This window comes from Triturus cristatus, chromosome 5_1 (assembly GCF_964204655.1).
Source record: "Triturus cristatus chromosome 5_1, aTriCri1.1, whole genome shotgun sequence".
NCBI lineage: Eukaryota > Metazoa > Chordata > Amphibia > Caudata > Salamandridae > Triturus > Triturus cristatus.
This window is the reverse complement of record NC_140587.1, coordinates 883586710-883610200: the sequence shown is the minus strand read 5'-3', so window position 1 is coordinate 883610200 and position 23491 is coordinate 883586710.

Genomic DNA, 23491 nt, shown 5'->3' with positions numbered 1-23491 from the left:
TGCGTTGTGGAAATATGGATTTTTCTGATCAGTTATGTCCCCTATCTTGGACCCCAACGGTTTCATGTATGAATCATAAGTACATGTATGTTCCCTCCAGTTCCAGTTATGAAGACGCAAACACATGTGCGTCCACCGTCAACACGTCCTCTTTCAGATCCGCCATGAATAGGCCGGATATTCCATTCCTAAGTATGAAAGGCCACCGGCTTTATATGGTTCACTTATGCCATTTTACAGTCCAGGCAAGTAGGCCCTGATTCTGTCATCAAGCTTTTCTTTCCTTCTGCCTCTGAAAGCTCCAGTCTGAGCCTGCATCTGTGACCATGAACTTTGTCTCATTCCCTGCGCGGCTCACGGTGCCTGACATCAGCCTGTTGCCTGCCAAAAAAAAAACTGTATTTCACCTTCGAAATTATCTGCTCCGCTCCCTGCCCAATGCATTCCTGTCTAGTAGTTTAAGTAAACATTCTTCCAGCTACCGAGCAAAGGCCCGGCTTCTCTGTCTTTATGCAAGTAATTCATAGCCCTATTATTATGGAAGATTTCTGCCCTCGCATCTAGTGTAGACACTTAGACGCTTGTACACGCACTAACAGTCAGTATAGTCAGTATAGAATAAGATTCTACTCTAAGAGACTTCTCTTTTGGATAACATAGTTCTTTAAACATAGGATGTTAGATATGATTTGGGATTAGGTTGACTTGACCCTCCAGACATCTGTCGCCACATGTAGAGTTAAATGTCAAATCCCCTTCACCCCCTAGTCGCACGTCAATCATACGTCATGCTGCTGCGCGCGCATTTCTGCCAAGTATTTCTGCTGACATTGCAAAATTCTTTCATGGAACCACCCTATTATGACATCATACCTGATGACGTTCTCTAGTTACACCCGGTTACGCCCACTTTTGCTACGCATGTATGTTTTATCTTTACTATCAATTGTTACGCCTCCTGCATTTGCTTCACTGTAATGCCTATTGTATAAAAGTGATTACTTATCAATAAAGTATGTACTTCACTTCCTGAACCTCCGTGGTGATGGAACTTGGAGTCCACGATTCGAATCGTCCATTGGAATAAAGCCCATTCCGAACCTCTAATATCACGGATTTTGCCTCTTATTTTACTGAGCTATTTTTATTATTTTTCTGTATCAAATTAAGTCCCGGTAATTAAATTATTTACCACAGCGTGAATACAGGTTCTGATGAGTTGGCCCCTGCCATAGAGCCCAACATCTCAGCTAAGGCATGGCAAGATCATTTTCAGTCCCTCTATAAGTTACCTGAGGGGGATAGGACAAACTCCACCCAGACGGTTAGTATCACTTTGGAAGGGGTGCCGTTCACATTAAAGGAGGTCCGAGCGGCAATTACCGGGTTGGCATCAGGCAAGGCACCAGGCTTGGATGGCTTGCCTGGTGACTTATTTAAACAAGAACCGGATGTCTGGACACCCTACCTTATGATTCTATTTAATTCTATCCTGGGGGGCATGTAGCTGCCTGATACTTGGCTGGGCGCGGAGATTGTCCCAATACTTCAAAAAGGGCTCACCTCTGCTCCCAGCCAACTACAGACCCATCAGTCTCATCGATGTGCCCCAAAAGATCTTTGGTAGACTCATGCTTAATCGCCTTCAAGATTGGATTGAAGAACGCGAGATTATGAGTCCATATCAAGCAGGGTTCAGAAGAGGTATTTCCACTATTGATCAAATTTTCCGTCTGAATCTTCTATATTGGAAGACTGTGTTAATCGAGGGCGGCAGCCTATACACGGTGTTCGTGGACTTGCGAGCCGCCTTCGACTTAGTGCCCAGGGATAAACTATGGGCTGTCTTAATGGACCTTGAGGTTCCCGCTGACATCCTACTAACTATGAAAAGACTACACCAGGGAAATTTTGCCAGGGTTAGGTGTGGAAGAGAGGCGCTCTTTCGGATGGCTTCCCCATTGACAGGGAGGTTAGGCAGGGTTGTGTGCTCACACCGACCCTTTTCTGCCTCTTTGTCAACGGGGTCATTAACCATCTCAATGAGCTGAGCAACATCGATGCCCCTAGGTTGGATGGCAGCAGGGTTCCTGCTATCATGTTCGCAGATGATACCCTGCTGCTTTCCAAATCCCCTATGGGCATACAACGGGTGTTGGATGGATTTGCGAATTTTTGTGCGAGACGCGGATTGGAGATTAACGCTTCTAAAACCAAGTACATGATCTTCAATCCGCCCTCCTCAACACGCGTGAATCCCGTTATAAGGTCCTCCAGATTAGAGAGGGTTTACACGTTTGAATATCTGGGGGTAACAATCAACCAGTCCATGACGTGGGATTCACACCGAACCAAGGCAAATCTGAAACTGATTCAGTTGACGGGTGGCATAGCTAGGATGACAACAGGACTGACATATAAGCCATTTGGTCCCCGCCTCCAAATTTATAAAATCCAGGCAAGAGGGGCAGTGACCAATGGAGGTGAAATATGGGGGCATACCGCCGTTCAGAAGTTGCAGGTAATGGAAAACAACTTTGTAAGGCAATTGGCAGCTTTACCGTCTAGTACCCCTCTCCTCCCACTGAGATTAGACCTGGGCCTAAGACCCATTACAGAGGAGTTGGGACTCAAACCCATAACTTATTGGTGCAGAATATGGAGCACGCCGAACTATCTAATTATAGAGCCGAGCTCCGAGAGATTTTGCGTCTTGCTAAAGCTGTACAAATCCCATGGCTAAGATATATCAAGCAAACATGTGAGTCACTAGGAAGACTGGATTTGTGGTCTGATCCAGGAAATGCATGCTGCAGGATCACACGCAAATCCATCTCCAAGGCTTATTATGAGCATAACTTACGCGTTTTAATCAAGAGCGCACAGGAGGGGTCCTTATCCGCACACTTCCTGGGGTTCAAAGACTCATACCAACTAGAGCTCGCATTCGATGATATAGGCCCTTCGTTAACAAGGAAGCTATACATGCAATGGCGATATAGTACTCTTCCCCTCAGGGCGCATACAGACCGCTGGACATATCCCCAGCTCACAGTGCAATGTCCAGCTTGCGCGCATCCGCGAGAGACTGATTTGCATATTATATTCTTTTGCCCAGCTTATCAAAGAGCAAGGAATTATTGGCTTGTCCCACTTCTCAAAAATCTCGGCTTTAGGCAGCATTTTCCAGCATTCAGAATCCTATAAACAGATTTATCCGCCCCAATTGTATTTGCTGTCGCAAAATTTTTAACAACAATGTGGATCAGCCGTAACCGATGTATCAAGCTAACACAGTTGAATGAATATTCTTGATGATTCTAGCTCATTTGTTTTATGATTGATTTTAATTTAATCATGTGTGTTATTTTTACATAATCTAATTTTGAATTGTATACTTGTTGCACTCTTTTATGGTCCTAGTGACCGAAATAAAGATGAAATGAAATGAAATGAAATAAAACAAAAACAATTTCTAAAAATCTACCAGGCAAGTCACTGGAGGCCCGACCCTTTCACCACCACCACTCTGCAAACCTCACTCATGGCACACTCCAAGTTGGGGTATAAAGTCTCCTTGTATGCTGAGGGTCCCTGGGGGCCAGCAAGCGCTCCTGTTACCTCCAGTAAGTTCCATACCGTGGGATTGCTGAGAGGTCTTCGGATACCCCACGACCTTTCTCCAACATTCTGCAAATGCACCTCCTGGAACACTATTGATTGGGGGATGAACTCCCTTTGGATGCTGAGGGTTCTTGGGGGCCAAGTTACCTATAGTAAGTCCCACACAGCCAGATTGCTGTGAGCTGGTCAGAGGCCTTGCCCCCTATCTCGACCACTCTGCAAACGTGCCTCCTGGCACACTACTTGTTGGGGGATGACGTCTGCTTGGATGCTGAGCATCTTGGGGGGCCAAAAACCCCTTCAGTTACCTCCAGTATGTCCCAGTCAACAGGATTGGTGAGAGGTCTTTGAAGATCCCAATCCCCTTTCTCTACCACTCTGCAAATGCACCTCCTATCACACTACAGGTTGGGGGATGAACTTACCTTGGATGCCGAGGGCCCTTGGGGGTCATAAACCCCTCCTGTTACATCCTGTAAGTCCCGCACAGTGAAATTGCTGTGAGCTGGTCAGAGTCCCAGTCCCCTTTCTCCACCACTCTGAAAATGCGCCTCCTGGCACACTACTGGTTGGGGGATAAAGTACTCTTGGATGCTCAGGGTCCTAGGGGGCCAAGGATCCCTCCTGTTACAAGTCACATAAGGTGGGATTCCTGAGAGCTGGTTGGAGGCCCATCCATTCTCCACTACTTTGCAAAAGCGACTACTAGTTAAAAAAACATTGATATTCACTTAAAAAGCCAAAGGTTACAGGGATGTTATAGTTAGGAAATAGAATTTGAAAAATGTAGTTATGAAGTTCCATGCGTATAGGTGATGAAGTAGACGTAGCCTAGTAGTGTCTTTGTAAGTTAGTTATTATGTCCATAACATCTGTTGTAGCAGCTCCATCAGGAACAGCCTTCGTGCTGCTCAGCCCATCCTCAACTATCAACCCTCACACCAGGCACCCCAGTATTCCACTCATGTCCATCACACCAACAATCCATACAGAACACTCACACTTGCTGAGCAGCTTTGAACCAGATATATGGCAAGTGAATAAACACAACAACAGGATATTACATACCTTCTCCCCTTAAAATTGAAAATTAATTAAACCATATAAGAATGAAAACAGCTATACACAAGAATGTACAAAAGAAGGCAAGAGTCCAGAACCCAGGGATGAAAGGTAAAAACCACATCACAAGAGGGAACAAGGACTAAACACAGGTAGAAAGAAGAGTGAAAAAATCAACATGCAATATCACACATCCTCCTCCTTTAATAATAAAAACAAATTGAAAGTTTAAAGAACGTTAAGCTCACTGACACAAAGTGATCTAACACCACATGAAAAGACTCGTGAAACACTGTGAAGAGAAACACGGGAGTAACACACTCCCAGAACTCTAACACTATTGTTGGACTGCACGCATGTATCTACTCCTCATGTAAGAACAAATCCATTAAAAATGTGGAGAAGGGACTGTAACTCAACTTGCCATCCCTCATGTAAGGGACAAAATATGCAAAAATCAGACTGACACCCATTAAGTCATCCCTCTAGACAGGGAACTACAGGGGACTATAACTTACCAAAACCTCCCTCAAGTAAGGGATAACCATTTTGTGTTGTACATGACAAAACTAACTGCATTGAATGGGGCTAAAACCCATGAAGACAAAAAACATATGTGAAGCACAAGGTGGCTCACATACAGTATATGACCAACATGAAGCACAGGGTGACTTACACATATTAAGGACATGACTACATTGCATTAAATGGGACTGACACCCATAAACTGTGAAAGAGGGAGGCACTTCATTTAAACCACCCCTTGTATAAGGGAATATTGGCTTACAGCGTGGACATGGGACTATAACCCAATCCTTACGTAAAAGGGAACAACACCCCTTTAGGGCACCCCTCTTGTAAGTCAAGTGTGTCTTACAGCATTAAAATGGGACTAAAACCCATTCCCATTTTAGGGCTTAAACACTACATAAACCATTTGCAGCACAAGGTGACTATGCGCAAAATAACACTCATAGAATAGGTGCAGCACCAAGTGAAAAATAAACAATACAGCAACCCCTAATGTAAGGGCGAGAAACAGAGAAAATGCAGAACGTGGCAATGTAACAAACAATGAAATTAAAAAAACATTTGCCAGTGAGTGACCTCTCACTCAAGTAGAACTACTCTTGGTACACTCTTCTCTTGTGTACCCCAGATACAGAATAAGAAGATATTATACAAGTCACACTGGATCTGCAGTCAGAGGACCTCACTAATTTGCACAACTACTAAAGTGCAAACTAAGTGCTTGCGCCATTTGCACATCGTCAACGTCATGTCACAGACATTGTGACATTCAGCCACAGCTGCATTGCACTTAATTACACATTTTGTTGCAGACTGATACAGACACCGTTGATACGTGTATACTGCCGTGAGCCCCAGGCATTGTGCTCTGTAACCACATGATTAATGTGGATCTGGCATGTAGTAACGATACAGCAGTACAAAACGAGATTGACACACCACTTTGTACCAATGTGCGCAAGCCAAGAATCCCAATGTGCGTAAGCCAAGAATCCTCTTACAGTGCTGTTAGCGACTGTCACTTCTGTATGTTCTTTTCACCATGATGACTTCATTGACATGTCACATTTAACTTTCATAAATCACTTGCACATGTGGATTTGAATCCTATCTTAGTCGCCAAAATGTAGTGATGAAGTTCCATGCGTAGAGGTGATGAAGTAGCCGTCGCCGAGTAGTGTCTTTGTAAATTATTTATTATATCCGTAACATCACTGGTAGCAGCCCCACCAGGAGCAGCCTCCCTGCTGCTCAGCCCATCTTCAACTGTCAACACTCACACAAGGCACCTCAGCATTCCACTCATGTCCATCGCACCAACATTCCATACAGAACACTCACACTGGCTGAGCAGCTAGGAACCAGATACATGACAAGTGTATAAACACAACAACAGGATATAACAAAAACCTCAGAGATTCAATTTAAAAAAAAAAGGTTACAGGGACGTTATAGTTAGGCTCAGATGTCACTCATACAACACCAGTGAAATTCAGCAGTTATAGGTACATGAGCTAACTATATCTTACGCCCCTGTAATGCACTGCTTATGACTAGGCCTGGGCGTAGTTCGCGAAGTAGCACTTCGCGAAGCTACGCAAAGTGAAGTTCGCACTACGCGAGCTACGCGTAGCACTTCGCGAACTGCGTAGTACCTTGTTCGCACTGTGCCAGATGTCGTTTTCAATGATTGCACAGTGCGGACAAGCAACCGGCACTGTGCAATCATTGAAAATGGCATCTTGCACAGTGCGAGCTGTAGTTTTCTGCTGCTCGAGTAGATTTTTACTCGAGCTTCAGCTTTCTCAACGCGAACTGGTAGTTTCTCATCGCAAGCGGTCGCGAGCATACGCGACCACTCGCAATGAGAAACCTGACCTCCTCGCGTTGGGAATCTCGCCGGGAGGTTTATTTTCCATGCTCGCGATCGCCAACTTGAAGTTGCTGATCGCGAACAAGGAAAAAGTCTCGCCGGGATGTCATTTTGCTTGCTCGCGGTCGCCAACTTGACGTTGAGGACCGCGAGCAAGCAAAAAATGACCGCAGCACTACGCAAAACTACGCTACGCGTGTTCGCACTGTGCTACGTGCAGTTCGCGTAGTGCGAAGTAGCGCGAACTTCGCAAACTACGCGAGCGTAGCGTAGTGCTTCGCCCAGGCTTACTTATGACCTCACATATTATAACACTCATGACGTGGTCAGTGACATCACTGATGACATCTATTCTCAAATGACATCATTGATTACATCATTCACAAAACCACTCACACACCCACTTACATCCCCATATATCCTCTTGTATGCCTACTCACACACCCCTACAACTACTCACATATCCATTAACAGACCCATAGCAGTACTCACATATCCACTCATGCCTCTACAGAGGTAGTCACACACACACACTCACTCACTTGTACAGCCACTCACACAACCGTTCACTCATCCATATATCCACTTATACAACCAGTCACTCACTCATATCGCCAGCCACATGCCACACACTCATCCATACAGCTACTCCCACACCCACCTATTTACCTATACAGTCATTCACACACCTACTCACTCACCCATACAGCCTCTCAATACAGCCACTCTGTCACCCATACAAGTACTCACACACTCAATCACACACCCACACAACCACTTACAAACCCATTTATACGACCATCCAACAACTCACACATCCGCTCATTAACCCATACAGCCATTCACACAGACACTCTCCAATACAGCTACTCATACACTAATTCACCTAACCAAAGACCCACTCAAACAGTCACTCGCATACCCTTACAGCCACTTAAAACACCCAGTCACTCACTCATAGAGCCATTCAGACACCCATTCACTCACCCATACAACCACTGACACACTGACTCACTCACCAATACATCCACTCACACAGCATCTCACTCACCCACACAGCTCCTCACACATTCACTTATACACCCATATAGATACATTCAGTCGCACAGCCACACACATAGTATATGTTAAAAGTAGTATCACTCAGTTGTAGTGCAATTAGAATACTAATTTAACTTGATGATGTCATCAGCAATGTCTTGAGTGATATCTCTGACCATGTCTTGAGTGATTTAATATGTGAGGTTGTAAGCAGTGCATTGCAGAGAAGTAAGTGATATTTACCTCAGGTACATATACTGCTGAATTTCACTGGTTTTGTACTAGTGAAATCTGAGCCTAACTATAATGCCCCTGTACAATTTGTTTTTTCAGTGTTTTATATATATAATATATATATATATATATATATATATATATATATATATATATATATATATATATATATATATATAGGACCGTGTTTCCATAGGAAATCCGCAACATTCTATTTGGAATAACTTTGGCGCCGGTTGACGAATCCTCGCGAAATTTTCAAAATAGGTGGGGCGCTCCGCTCCGCTCCTACCCTGAAAGTCTCGGGGGGGATTCGTCAAGCGGGGGCTGAGAAAAAAGGGGGGTCCCAAACAGCGTTTTCCCCATGCAATTTTCCATAGGGACCTTTAGTCCAAGGTACAGCCCGAACGGCTGAACAGAATTACTTGAAATTTGGCAGAGAGGTAGTCCTCAGGTCAGGGAAGTGCCTTTTGCAGGTCTGGTGTCAATCTGTTCAGTAGTTCCTGAGACAATCGAAAGTAAAATCATATATATATGTGGGCGGAGCCTAACCACACATCTCATCCTGAGATCTGATTGGCTGTCAGCACTTCATCCAAGAAGTGTTGGCAACCATCTTGGGACCAATATACATGATAGCACCTCATTAAAAAGCATTGCAGTTAATAGAAGGTTTTAAGACTTTAGTTACATTATAAATCATTTGTTGATGGTACCATACTCATTTTAGGAATTGTGGTATGTTCTAAGGTGATTTCACCATGTGAAAAAGCCTTCTGCTGGGATATCATGATTGAGAGAAAAATATTTTCTCATGCTTTTCCCACAGAGTTTTGGAAGGTGATCTATAAGCTAAACTGAGAGCTTATTTTCTGTAAATTCACATTATCTTTCTCAGTCATGTGAGAATGAAGTCTGACATTCTCAGTAAAACATGTACATCCAACAAGGGCAGAGACTGTCAGTTGATTCCTTTGTGTTCTACTGCAGCTTCCCAGAGTGTTCCAAAGAACAACTAGAGCGCTAACAGTCCTACTTATGATAAACATATGGCACACCTGAAGCCATCTTGCTTGGATTAAAGTGGTAACTCTTAAAACATTTAATTTAAAAGGGAACAAAATTGGGGGGTTCATTTTTCCATAAAAAGTATGATTAGTGCTGCAGAAAGAAAAATTAGGGCACATTTTGAGTGACTTCTCAAATCCTCTTCTATTTCTTTAAAAAATTCTGACATGCAGACTGAAGCATGCACTTTCAATACCAGCAGCAGTTTTCCCTGGTGAGCAGTAGCTTTACTACAGGGATCTAATGAGCAAAAAGAGTGCTAACATTCTGAATTTATGGCAAATGTGTGACACATCTGAATGCCTTCTTGATGGAATCAAAGTAAAAAACTGAAAGTATTTCCTACTGAGGAGACTGCAGTAAATGAGGAAATTAGGAAACTTCATAAAAAATAAGTCTCCCAAGATGGCCACCAGAGACAAAAGAGCCCAAATGTAGCCCAAATATCACCCAGATGTAGCCCAAGTATAGCCCGATGACAGAATGTCCCAGAGTGTTCTTAAAAACAACTAGAGCGCTTACTGTCTTCATTATGACAAAAGTATGGCACACATGAAGCCATCTTGATTGGAATAAACTGGTAACACTTAAAACATTTAATTTAAAAAGGAACACAATGAGGGGGTTCATTTTGCCATAGAAATTATGATTAATGCTGAAGAAAGAAAATGAGGGCACATTTTGAGTGACTTCTCAAATCCTCTTCTATTTCATGAAAAAAAATTGACATGCAGACTGAACCATGCACTTTTAATACCAGGAGCAGACTTCCATGGTGAACAGTAGTTTTACTACAGTGATCTAATGAGCAACTAGAGTGCTAACATTCAGAATTTATGGCAAATGTGTGACATATCTGAATACCTTCATGATGGAATCAGAGTAAAAAACTGAAAGCATTTCCTACTGAGGAGACTGCAGTACATGAGGAAATTAGGAAACTTCATAACAAATAAATCTCCCAAGATGGCCACCGGAGACAAAAGAGCCCAAATGTAGCCCAAAATCACCCAGATGTAGCCCACATATAGCCCAATGACAGAAGTGTGCAAAACACTTATTATTTTGTGTTTTTGCAGTGTTATATAGTGCAGACTTGTCAGGTATTGGAGTGCTTTACATGAGCATTGGTTATATCACACAAGAACAAATTCATTTTGGTTGTAGACATGGGGAGACTAAGTGATTTGACCAGAATCACAGAATGACGAGCTGAAGCAGAAACTCCAACCTGGTTCCCCAGTTGCAAAATCTGCAGTTCTGGAATTAACACCACATCCTCTCCCCTAAGTGCAACATTTAATCAAGTGGTCAACTGGATAAAAAACATAAAGATAACAAAGAATTTAAAAGTGCTTTGTCGCTATTTGAAAACTCAGAAAATATGTCCTTATTTTAGTCTTTTAGAGCACTAACCATAATTTTGATGCCAATAAGACCCTCTCATATATGTAATTTCTAAAGGAAATGCTCTAGGTATTACAGTTTTGATTACAAGATGACGTCAGGCGTTCCACACTTTTGTAATAAATATAGAATGTTAGCAATCTAGTTGTTCATTAGGATACTGTTGAGAGGCAGAGGCCAGGGGCACGGACTCTGAAAATTGAAGGCAGGTAGAAGGGTGCAAAGGCAACAATTCAACCACACTGAGCAGGCAGGAAGGGCCGTGGCAGCACAACAGACTATGGAGGGCAGTGGAAAGGGGGGCAGGGGCAACAAACCAACAATACAGGACTTGCAAGAGAGGCTGTGGCAATGTAATAGACCATTGTGGGCAGAAGGAAGAGGCAATGGTAGTACAACCATACATGCATAAAGACCCGATTCAGCCAGGAAACGTCCAATGTTTTTAAGCTCAATTGGGCTTTATTTGATCTGTCTCCTGTCTACAATCTTCTCTTTTTCAATGTAACTCAAAGGGGAAAATCAATACCCCAGTTTTGTTTCAAAATCTCCCTCTTACCAAGTTCAAAATGTTCGCAAGTATGGTACATTGGATCATAGAAGGAAATGGGGTGGGGACATGGACTTGGATAACAGAGGACAGGAGGGACATGGAGAGGTGCACCAAACTGACCCTGCAGGGCCGGCATCAGGGTTTGCAGCAGCACAATACACCACACAGGGCATGCGGGACGGGAGTGCAGCACAACAATCCATAGAAAGCAAGAGGGAGGGGACAGGACCATGCACATGGACAACAGAGAACAGAGGGGCAAGAGACAATGGTAGCTAGCTGACCATAATGGACAGACAGGAGAGAAAGCTGCAGCATAACAGACCATAAAGGGCAGGAGGGATGGATCAGGGGCATTACAATGGAACATACAAGCCAGGATGGAGGGAGTAGGGGTCTGCACATGTAAACAGAGGGCTGGAGGCAAGGGGGCAGGGCAGGAGCAGCAAGATAGCCATAGAGGTCAGGCAGGATGGGCACTAGAAGCAAGACACACCATGAAGAGCAATACTGAGACTGTGATGGCATAGACACAGACCATGGAGGGAAGGTGGGAGGGGGTCAGGGGCAGCTAACTGACCACACAGGGAAGGTGGGAGGGGCCATGGCAGCACAGAAGAACATGCATGGCAAGTGGGAGGGTTAGTGGCAGCACAATGGCTATGATGGGCAAGAAGGAGGGTGCAGGGGCATGCACAAAGGACGATGGAGGATAGAAGGGAGGGTCAGGACCTGTGCACAGACAAGAAAGTTCAGGGGAAGGGGCCTCACAACAGACCGCACGGGGCAGGCAGGAGGAGAAGTTGCAGCACAACAGACCAGGGAGGGCAGAAGGGTGTGGCAGTACAATGGACCATGTAGGACAGGAGGAAGAGGATAGGGGCATGGCATGTGGACAGGCAGGGTGGAGGTGGCAGGGACAGGTTACAGTCATCTGACAATGCTAGGCAGGTGGGAGGGGAGTGGCAGCTCAACAGAACACTCAGAGTAGATAGGAGTGGCAGGTCCATGGAACATGGTGGGCAAAAAGGATGGAGCAGGGGCATGCACAAAGACATCAGAGGGCAGGGGGAAGGAGAATAGGGGCAGCAAGCTAAGCACAGAGTTTAAGCAGGAGGTCAATGATGGGGCATAGAATTGGGCAATGGAGGGCAGGAGGAGTGGACTGGTACATCATACTAAATTGAGGGCAGTGGCAGCACATCAGACCATGCATGGCAGGAGGGAGGAGGCTAGTCCATGGATTCACACAAAAGAGGATAGGGAGGAGGACAAATATGTGTCTGTGCGAACTACTTAAAATATGAACAAGTATGCAGCATAATCTCACTTTTATTCAGGAAGAAGAGGACGTTTGTGACTGTGACTCCGGGCTCACTTGGCAGAAACAACCCCTGACCCTCCACCCCCTATCGCAAAATGTAATGCCCGTGAAAAGGGTAGGTGAACACAGTGTTATATAGAACATAGTCCTGAGAGTACGATTGAAAATGAAAACTAGATATAGTGTATGGTATAAACTATGCACCAAAATGTGTGATATAAGATGAACCGGGCGTGAGATATAATATGCAATACATTGTGCGCAATTACAGATTCATTGGAGAGCGCGAGATAGCACAGGCACTAGTGCGTGCTATGCGTTATGCGCCTTGGAGTGTAATATGTACAGGGCAGTGTTGTGTAACCTAACTAGTCTCTAAAGTTGTAATATAAAATATGTGCTGGGGAGTGTAACGTTGCATATGCACTGTGACAAAGATATGGATCCCAGATTGTAATATGTATGGCATAGCACTGTGCGTTATAACATAGGCATCGAGGAAGGCACGTTAGATGGGGCAATATAACCCGTGCAAAGACAAGTGTGGCATCACATATTCACGGGGTGGTGTTACAGTGCACATGGGCTACAGAGTGTCATAGCATATGCACTAGCTAGTGGAATACAACACAGAGGTGTGTGGCACTCAGCAGGCAATGGTGGGTGTAACACAGCATTGGGCTCTGCCAGGAGCGTGCTGTGACTCTCAAGTGATGTTCGTCCCCTTTCCAGAGAGTAAAATAAAAAGTATTACACATCCGGCAGTGGATGTGTGTTTTATTAACCGTGAGGGGGGTTTCTTGCATAGTTTTGGTCTAATTTTTGTCGAATCCCCTTTGAATGGCTTGGTGTGCATGTGTATTAAATGTGCCCGTCAATAGCTACCCATGCTTCTATAAATAAATGACAAGGGTGTCTACCGGGATTAGGCGCGGTAGGGCATCAGACATGTCAGAGCTTCACTAGTGGTGTAAATACATTCCACGTGGATTCATTGTATGCATAGTCGCCTTTTAATGAATATCACGCAAATTGTCATGGTGATAGGTACGTACGGTTTGTCCAGCATGTCCTAGGTGTGTCTATAAATATATATTTTTTAAAAATAATAAAAAACAGTGGCCGGCCCTGAGGATTAGGGTCAAAAAAATATAATTAGGAGACAGGCCCTGGGGGATGGGGTCATCAGGGCCAATATATTAGAATAAGAAGGGGAACCACACAGCCCCCCTTCTTAAAAAATTAAAATAAATAAAAGGCTGGCATTGTGCCGGAGGCCACGCCCCCTCCTTGCAGCACTCTGAAAACGTGCCCCCTGGCGAATTGTAAATTGGGGAATTAATTCCTCTTCAATACTGAGGGTCCCTGAGGGCCAACTAGCCCAACAGGCATCTCCAGTATGCGCCAGGGAGCTGTGCTGCAGACAGGTGTTCTGAGGCCGAACCCCTTTTTACACCTCTCTGCAACGCAGCTCTGTGGCGCTTACTGGAGGTACCTAGTGGTCTAGTTTGACCCTAGGGACCCTTAGGATTCAAGGGGACTTAATCTCTCAACTTAGAACAGCCACAGGACGCGTTTACACATTGGTGAAGGGAGGGGACGGGGCCTGAGGTGACTTGTGCAAACACGCACTATGGTACGTTTTAAATTTGGGATATAATTTCCCTTCAATACTGAGGGCCCCTGGGGGCTAACTAGCCCACCAAGTGCTTCCAGTAAGCGCCACTGAGCTGCATTGCAGAGAGGTGGTCCAGGCCGTGCCACTTTTTACACCTCTCTGCAACACAGCTCTGTGGCACTTACTGGAGGTACCTAGTGGGCTAGTTGGACCCTAGGGACCCTCAGGATTCAAATGAACTTAATCTCCCAACTAAAAACGGACACAGTGCGTGTTTACACAGTGGTGAAGGGAGGGGACGGGGCCTGAGTTAACGTGTGCAAAAACACCCTATGGCCTGTTTTAAGAGGTAGTTTTAATCCCCCTGCCCTATTATATACTAGGGGCTTACAGAGGAGGTCATGCTAATCACAGGGGGACCCCAACGCATAATGTTCCCTAGTGTATGTAGGTGTTTTAACTGTATTCTAAGTGTCTTATAACATAGCACTGGCTCTAGGACTGGTTAGTCAGACTCAGTTACCACCAGTATCTGTCTGAAAAAGTTGAGGGTACAGGATGATTTTGCAACAAGGCTTCTTTCTGCTCTTCTTTTTGTTCTTTCTGCACGTTATCCTTCTTCCTGAACTTTTCTTCGTCTTTGAGGACTTCTGTTGCTTCTTTCTGCACTTCTTTTTGTTCTTTCTGTGCCTTTTTTCTTCTTTCTTCACATGTCCTATCTCTGTAGGCATAGTTAGAAATTAGCATTTAAAAAACCTTTGAAATTCACAGAAAAAAACATAGGTTTCAGGCACGTTATAGTTAGGAATTAGCATTTAAAAAACCTCAGAAATTCACTGAAAAAACCATAGGTTTCAGGGGTGTTATAGTTAGCTGGACTTTTCACTTGTACAAAACCATTGAAATTCCCCCGTTATAGTTAGTTCAGCTAACTATAAGTCGCGCGCCCGCAATGCACTGCTGATGATGTCACATATTACATCACTCATGACATGGTCAGTGACATCACTCATGACATCACTGATGACATCTCAAATGACATCACTGATGACATCATCCTTGTGATAGAGTGGCAGACCTCCTCTCACCCTAATATAACCTTTGATACACACATTCAAAAATAGAGACTAACATTTTCAAAACAATGGACATACCAATACCAGTTACAACAACCTCTTCAGTAATTCTAAGATCCACATACACATCCACTCATTCACCAACAGTCCTATACAGTCACTCATACATGTACTCACTCATCATATGTACTCATACACCTATACATCCTGTTACACAATGCCACTCATCCATAGAGTTACTGTTGGAGGGAGGACTACCGGGGGGGTCAGGGGGACCACTCCGGGGCACCTTCCTACCGCAAAGTTCTAGCCGAGCGCTGCTGAGAAGCCTCCTAGGGGAGGTCTTTCTCCTAAGATCGTACTAGGCCCAGTAACACCACCACACAGGACTCCGTGTCAGTTGCTTTATCTAGGTATTTTATCAACAGTAGCACATTCAAGATATTTACAGGGGGATCTAGAGATCCAGAAAGAGTCTCAATGTCTTTGTAGGGACAGGGTAGCGGGAAAGTCTTAGTACCAGCCTGGTACGGGAAATGCTCTGCACCAGACCTTGCGTTTAGGCCGAAGGAGGCTCCGGGGACCGGAGCGGCAGGTGCTGGTCTCAAAGCAGCTCGGACGTGGAGAGCCGCGACGGTGTCTGTAGGGCTCGGGTGGTAGTTCCGCTTGGGTCGAGCCGCGACACAGTCAGCAGGGCTCTGGTGGTAGGTCCGCTTCGGTCGAGCCGCGACGAGGTCAGCTGGGCTCTGATGGCAGGTTCAACAAGGTTGGGCCGCGACAGCGTCAGCAGGGCCCCAAAGGTTCGTGAAGGTCTTTAAGCACGGTGGAGCCGCGACGTAGTCAGCAGGGCTCAGAGCGTGGTTCCGGGATGAGTCTTTCTCCGTAGGGTCAGCCGCGATCCGATCAGCAGGGCTCTTGACTCCGGGATACAACTGCCGTCTTGTTGCCGGGTCGCCCCAGATATAGGTCTGGAGCCCTTTGATGTCCGGACCCTTGCGCCCGGGGGGGGCGGAGAGGCCGGGTCGGGAGCGGCCAGACGCCCAGCAGGAGAGGCGCCAGGCCCAAGAGAGCTGTGGGGCGATCGCACCTAGGTGTGGAAGGACGGTTGGGGGTCCCATCGATACTGCCCTCCGCTGGGAGTGGGGAGGTGTTCACGTGGTATCCCCCGGGCCAGGGGTTGGCGCCCTGATGTCGGGCCTCGCTGGGACCGAGGCCGGGTGGAGCGGGGTCACGTAGGTGGTGACGTAGAGTCACGTACAATCCAAAATGGAGGAGCCCCGAGGTGCATGGGACCTCGTGCGGTTTAGCGAGGGGGAACAGGACCACACCACGAGGCCGGCTCTAACACGTGTCCCCCCCAGCTGAAGGCAGGGAGAGTCACCCATCTGCTTGGGGGTTCTCCTCGCCGAGGCGGAAGAATCTGGACAGGCCGTTGGCATTGGCGTGGTCGTTGCCGGGCCGGTGTTCCACGGTGAAGTCCATCCCTTGCAGCGAGATGGACCATCGCAACAACTTGGGGTTCTCGCCCCGCATCTGCTTTAGCCACCGCAAGGGCCGGTGGTCAGTTTGGACTCTGAAGTGGGTGCCGAAAAGGTAGGGCCGGAGCTTCTTGAGAGCCCATACCACGGCGAAGGCTTCCCGCTCGATGGTGCTCCACCTCTGTTCTCGTGGCAGCAGTCGGCGGCTGATGAAGGCCACCGGTCGGTCGTGGCCCTCGGTGTCCATCTGGGAGAGGACCGCCCCGACCCCGTACTCCGAGGCATCGGTCTGGACCACAAATTCCTTACTGTAGTCAGGGGCCTGTAGCACAGGGGCAGCACACATAGCCGCCTTGAGGGCTTCAAAAGCGGTCTGACAGCGGGGCGTCCAGTGCACCACCTTGGGCTGTTTCTTGGAAGTGAGCTCTGTGAGGGGCCCCACAATACTGCCATAATCCTTAATAAATCGCCAGTAGTAGCCTGTGAGGCCTAAGAAGGCCCGGACAGCGGTTTGGGTTGCGGGGGGCTCCCACGCCTGGATGGCATCGACCTTTAACTGGAGGGGCGCCACCTGGCCACTCCCCACCTGGTGGCCCAGATAGGTCACAGATCCTTGACCGATCTGGCACTTGCGGGCCTTAATCGTGAGTCCGGCCCTTTGGAGAGCGGCCAGGACTTCTCGGAGGTGGCCTAGGTGCGCGGCCCAGTGGTTGCTGAAGACGGCAATGTCGTCGAGGTAGGCCGCGCTGAAAGCTTCTAGCCCGGCCAGGACCTTGTTCACCAGCCTCTGGAAGGTTGCCGGGGCGTTCTTCATACCGAAGGGCATCACCCGAAAGTGGTAGTGCCCATCGGGGGTGGAAAAAGCGGATAGTTCCTGGGCGCCGGGGGTGAGCTTGATCTGCCAGTACCCAGCGGTGAGATCCAAGGTGCTTAGGTAGCGGGCGGCCCCTAAGCGATCGATCAGCTCGTCTGCCCGTGGCAGGGGGTGGGCATCGGTCTTGGTGACTGCGTTCAGGCCCCGGTAGTCTACACAAAATCTGAGTTCCGGGGGGGTGCCGGGGGCGGCGGCCTTCGGCACCAAGACCACAGGGCTGGCCCACGGGCTGTCGGATGGCTCGATGACTCCGAGGGCGAGCATCTTGGAGACCTCGGTCTGTATGCAGGCTCGGACTCGGTCCGGTACTCGGTAGGCGCGGTGTCGCACAGGGGTGCTGTCCCCGGTGTCCACGTCGTGGACGCACCAGGGGGTCACCCCGGGCGTGAGAGAGAAGAGGGCAGCGAAGGGTTGCAGCAGCTTCCGGCAGTCATGGCGCTGTTCGGGTGTCAGGGTGGCGGAGAGATAGACGCCTTCCAAGGAGCCGTCTTGGCCCGAGGACCCCAGGAGGTCTGGTAGGGGCTCGGAGTTGCTTTCGCCCCCATCGTCGGTAGCCAGCAGCAGGCTTAGTTCAGTTCGGGCAAATTGGGGCTTGAGCCGGTTGGCGTGTAGGACCCGGAGGGGGTTCCTCGGGGACTCCATGTCGACCAGGTAGGTGACGGGGCTCTTCCTCTCGACCACCTTGAAGGGCCCGGTCCACTTGTCCTGCAGGGCGCAGGGGTCCACGGGCGACATGACCCAGACTTGCTGGCCCGGTTCGAACTCGATGGTCGAGGCATTTTCGTCATACCAGCGTTTCATGTCTTCTTGGCTGGCCTCGAGGTTGGCTTCTGCCAGGGCCCGGAACTTCCGAGTCTGGTTCCGCAGGGTCAGGAGGTACCGGTAGACGTCGGGGGGGGCATCTTGGACGTTCGCCTCCCAGCCCTCCTTGACCAGGCTGAGGGGCCCTCGGACGGGGTGCCCATACAATAGTTCGAAGGGGCTGAAGCCCAGGGATTTCTGTGGTACCTCTCGATAGGCGAACAGGAGGCAGGGCAGCAGGACGTCCCATCTCCTCCTCAGGGGCTCCTCCAGGCCCTTGATCATCCCTTTCAAGGTTCTGTTGAACCGCTCGACCAGTCCATTCCCCTGGGGGTGGTAAGGGGTGGTGAATTTGTAGGTGACCCCACATTGTTGCCAGAGGGATCTCATGTACTTTGAAATAAAGTTCGTACCCCTGTCGCTCACCACTTCTCGGGGGAACCCCACCCTGGAGAAGATGCCCATCAGGGCCCGGCCCACCACTGGAGCTGTCACAGTGCGGAGTGGGATGGCCTCGGGGTATCGGGTGGCGTGGTCGACCAGTACCAGGATGAAGCGGTGTCCCAGGGCGGTTCGGGGGTCGAGGGGCCCCACGATGTCGATCCCTACTCGTTCGAACGGGGTGTGGACGGCTGGAAACGGTTGGAGGGGGGCCTTGACTCGCCCCCCAGTCTTCCCGCTAGCTTGGCAGGTCGGGCAGGACCGGCAGTGGTGGTCCATGTCTCTCCGCATTCGGGGCCAATAAAAATGGGTCACTAGGCGGCTGTAAGTTTTGTCTCGCCCGAGGTGTCCGGCGAGGGGCACTTCATGCGCCAGGTTCAGGAGGAACTCTCGGAATCGGAGGGGAACCACCAACACCCGGCCGGCTCCCAGTTCGGCGACTTTCTGCTCGCTATCCAACAAGTCATTGTCCCAATAGATCCAGTGGGTTCCCGTGGGGTCCCCCGAGGCCTGGGCGGCCGCTTGCTGTCGGGCCCCCTCGAGGGACGGGCAGGCCTTCTGCTCTTGCTGGAATTGTTCGCGGGTGGGGCCCCCGTCGTGGCGCCACTGGGCCAGCTCGGGGATCTCGCTGAGGGAGGCGGCCTCGTCGGGGGAAAGTTCGGGGGGTCCGGCCTCATCGTCAGGTTCCTCCGTGCCGGATGAGGGTGGCAGTTCCTGACCCGTAGGCTCGTCGGGGCTGCGGCAGCGGCTGGTTGGGCGGTCATGGACCGGGTGGTGGCGCAGGCCCACTCGGGCAGCCCTAGCATCCCCAGATGCTCTCGGCGCTCCACCTGGGCCCAGGGGGAGCTCTCTAGGTCGTTCCCCAGGAGGCAGTCCACCGGGGCATTGTCGCGGACAGTTACTTTTAGAGTGCCTGACACTCCTCCCCACTCGAAGGGGATCCTGGCCATCCGGCACATGCTTTCGGTGTTGTCCGCGGTCCGGACAGGGCATAGGACATGCGGCAGGATTTGTTCGGGGGTCACCAGGTGGCAGCGAACAGCGGTCACACTGGCCCCAGTGTCCCGGAGGGCTTCGGCCCGTTGCCCATTAATGGTGACCCACTGCTGGTACTTCTGGGTGTTGCTTGGGATGGCAGCTCGGGGCACCATTTCTCGGGGTCCCAGGCATACAAGGGACATGGCAGCTGGTTCCCACTCGGGGGTCCCGTCCTCGCGGCTTTCCTCCTCTTCCTCTCCTTCCCCTAGGGCTGCGACGGCTATTTGTCGGGGAGGGGGCCCAGTGGTCCCGTTCCGTCGGTTCACGGGGCAGGCTGGGTCGCTCGCATAGTGGCCTGTCTGTTGGCAGCCGAAGCAGGTCACTGTTGGTCGGGGTCCAGGCCTGGCGATGGGGGTCCCTCTCCGGACCATGGTCGGGGACATGTGGTTGGCGGCTTGGCCTCGTGGCGGGCTTCTGGGCGGCCCGGCCGGGAATTCTCAACTGCGGTGGGACCCCCCTCCCCCGCCCCGCTGGCGAGGAGGTCCCGTGGTACTCCGTTGGTAGTCCCCCACGGGGTTCCGGGGGACCCGGGTGTTGACCCATCGGTTGGCTTCGGCGGCGAGCTTCCGGGGCTCGGTCAGCTTACTGTCCAGGAGGTGTTGCCTTAGTTCCACAAAGCAGTTGTTGGCGAGGTGCTCCCAGACAATGAGGTCGAACAGTTTGTTGTACGAGGTGACCTTACTCCCTTTTATCCACCCTTCAAAGGCCCGGCTGAAGAAGTCCACGTATTCGACCCATGTGGTACCGGGAAGCTTCTTGCAGTCCCGGAAGCGCTGCCGGTACATCTCGGCTGATAGTCCGTAGCGTGTGAGTAGGGCTTCTTTCATGTGGTCGTATGATGTCATCACCACGTCGGGGAGTTGCAGCAGGGTATCCCGGCCCTCGCTGAGGAACCTCTCCCATAGGCCGGCACCCCAATCCTTCCGGGGTACCCGATGGGAGGTCATGGCTACCTCGTAGGCTCGGAACCACTGCTGGATGTCGTCGTTTTTGTAGTATTCCTTGACGACATCCTTGGGGATATGAACCTTTGGTTCGGTTGGTGGCAGAGCGTCCCGTGCCCCGGGAGTGCTGGTCTCCCCCGTTTTGGATTTTAGTTCGAGTTCCTTGAGGCCCCTCTCGTGCTCGAGGGTTAGCCGTTTCTCTTCTAGTTCTCGATGCCGTTTCTTTTCTTCGATTTCCTCCTGCAGCCGTAGTTGTTCCAAGGCTAGTTTCTTCTCTGCTAGCAGGAGTTCACCGTCCAGCCGGAGTCGTGCGAGGTCCATTTCGTGTGTCCGGACCCTCTCCCGTTCTTGCATTTCTTCGGGGGATAGGCCGGCTTCCGGGATGCTTCGCCCTCCATCTGTCGGGGTCATGGTCGGTGGCAGGTTTCCGTCCCGGGCCGAGGTCCCTTCGGCTCGGGGTGGAGTGGTCTCGGATTCTGCCCAGGCTTTCAGGGCTTTCTGCATTTCTTCCTTGGTGCCCAATCCTGTGGTTGGGATCCCTTTGTCCTTGCAGAATTGTTTCAATTCTTTGTGGGTGTATTCTTCCAACCTTTCTTGCTGGAAGGTTGCGGCCACGGTTGTTTCTTGGCTGCTCATGGTTCTCTTTCTTTTTCCGTCTGGTTAGGCAGCGGGTGCGTTACTCGCCTGTACGATTGCATCTGGCTCGAATCCCACCGCTGCCACCAAATGTTGGAGGGAGGACTACCGGGGGGGTCAGGGGGACCACTCCGGGGCACCTTCCTACCGCAAAGTTCTAGCCGAGCGCCGCTGAGAAGCCTCCTAGGGGAGGTCTTTCTCCTAAGATCGTACTAGGCCCAGTAACACCACCACACAGGACTCCGTGTCAGTTGCTTTATCTAGGTATTTTATCAACAGTAGCACATTCAAGATATTTACAGGGGGATCGAGAGATCCAGAAAGAGTCTCAATGTCTTTGTAGGGACAGGGTAGCGGGAAAGTCTTAGTACCAGCCTGGTACGGGAAATGCTCTGCGCCAGACCTTGTGTTTAGGCCGAAGGAGGGTCCGGGGACCGGAGCGACATGTGCTGGTCTCAAAGCAGCTCGGACGTGGAGAGCCGCCACGGTGTCTGTAGGGCTCGGGTGGTAGTTCCGCTTGGGTCGAGCCGCGACACAGTCAGCAGGGCTCTGGTGGTAGGTCCGCTTCGGTCGAGCCGCGACGAGGTCAGCCGGGCTCTGATGGCAGGTTCAACAAGGTCGGGCCGTGACAGCGTCAGCAGGGCCCCAAAGGTTCGTGAAGGTCTTTAAGCACGGTGGAGCCGCGACGTAGTCAGCAGGGCTCAGAGCGTGGTTCTGGGATGAGTCTTTCTCCGTAGGGTCAGCCGCGATCCGATCAGCAGGGCTCTTGACTCCGGGATACAACTGCCGTCTTGTTGCCGGGTCGCCCCAGATATAGGTCTGGAGCCCTTTGATGTCCGGACCCTTGCGCCCGGGGGGGGCGGAGAGGCCGGGTCGGGAGCGGCCAGACGCCCAGCAGGAGAGGCGCCAGGCCCAAGAGAGCTGTGGGGCGATCGCACCTAGGTGTGGAAGGACGGTTGGGGGTCCCATCGATACTGCCCTCCGCTGGGAGTGGGGAGGTGTTCACGTGGTATCCCCCGGGCCAGGGGTTGGCGCCCTGATGTCGGGCCTCGCTGGGACCGAGGCCGGGTGGGGCGGGGTCACGTAGGCGGTGACGTAGAGTCACGTACAATCCAAAATGGAGGAGCCCCGAGGTGCATGGGACCTCGTGCGGTTTAGCGAGGGGGAACAGGACCACGCCACGAGGCCGGCTCCAACAGTTACTCACACACATAGTCACTCATGCTAATAAAGAATCAAACATACATTTACTTGCATATACAGTTATACACACACCACCACACTTACTTCTACGGAAACTTACACATACTTAGTCTTTTAAACAATCACTTATAGAAACACATATTTATTCATACAGGAACTCTTTCAAACTCTCACTCTCACATATACTCACTTATATACACCAATAGTCACATATACTAGTTTAAAACATATGTAGCTACTCATAAAGACACTATTGAGAAAGTCATTCACTCACTAACACACCCATACACACACTCATCCACCCATACAGTCCTGCACACATGCTGTCTTCAACACATACAAACAGTGAGTCACTCATTCATGCACCTATGCACTACGTAATACCCCCACCGAACCATGCAGACACTCAGACTGATACTCAAAAAACCAACTAATAACCTATATAGACACCCATGTAGCTACTCACCAACCCATGCAGCCACTTATACACAAAGTGTGAGACTGATACAGATATTTACATATTTAAACATTACTCACTAAGCCATGTATTCAATATGATACACTTAATCAGTCAGTTACACAATCAATTTTTCAAAAACAAATCATCCATTTAGACACTTATATACCCTTTTATTCTTCCATCGACCTTGAGATATACATATATA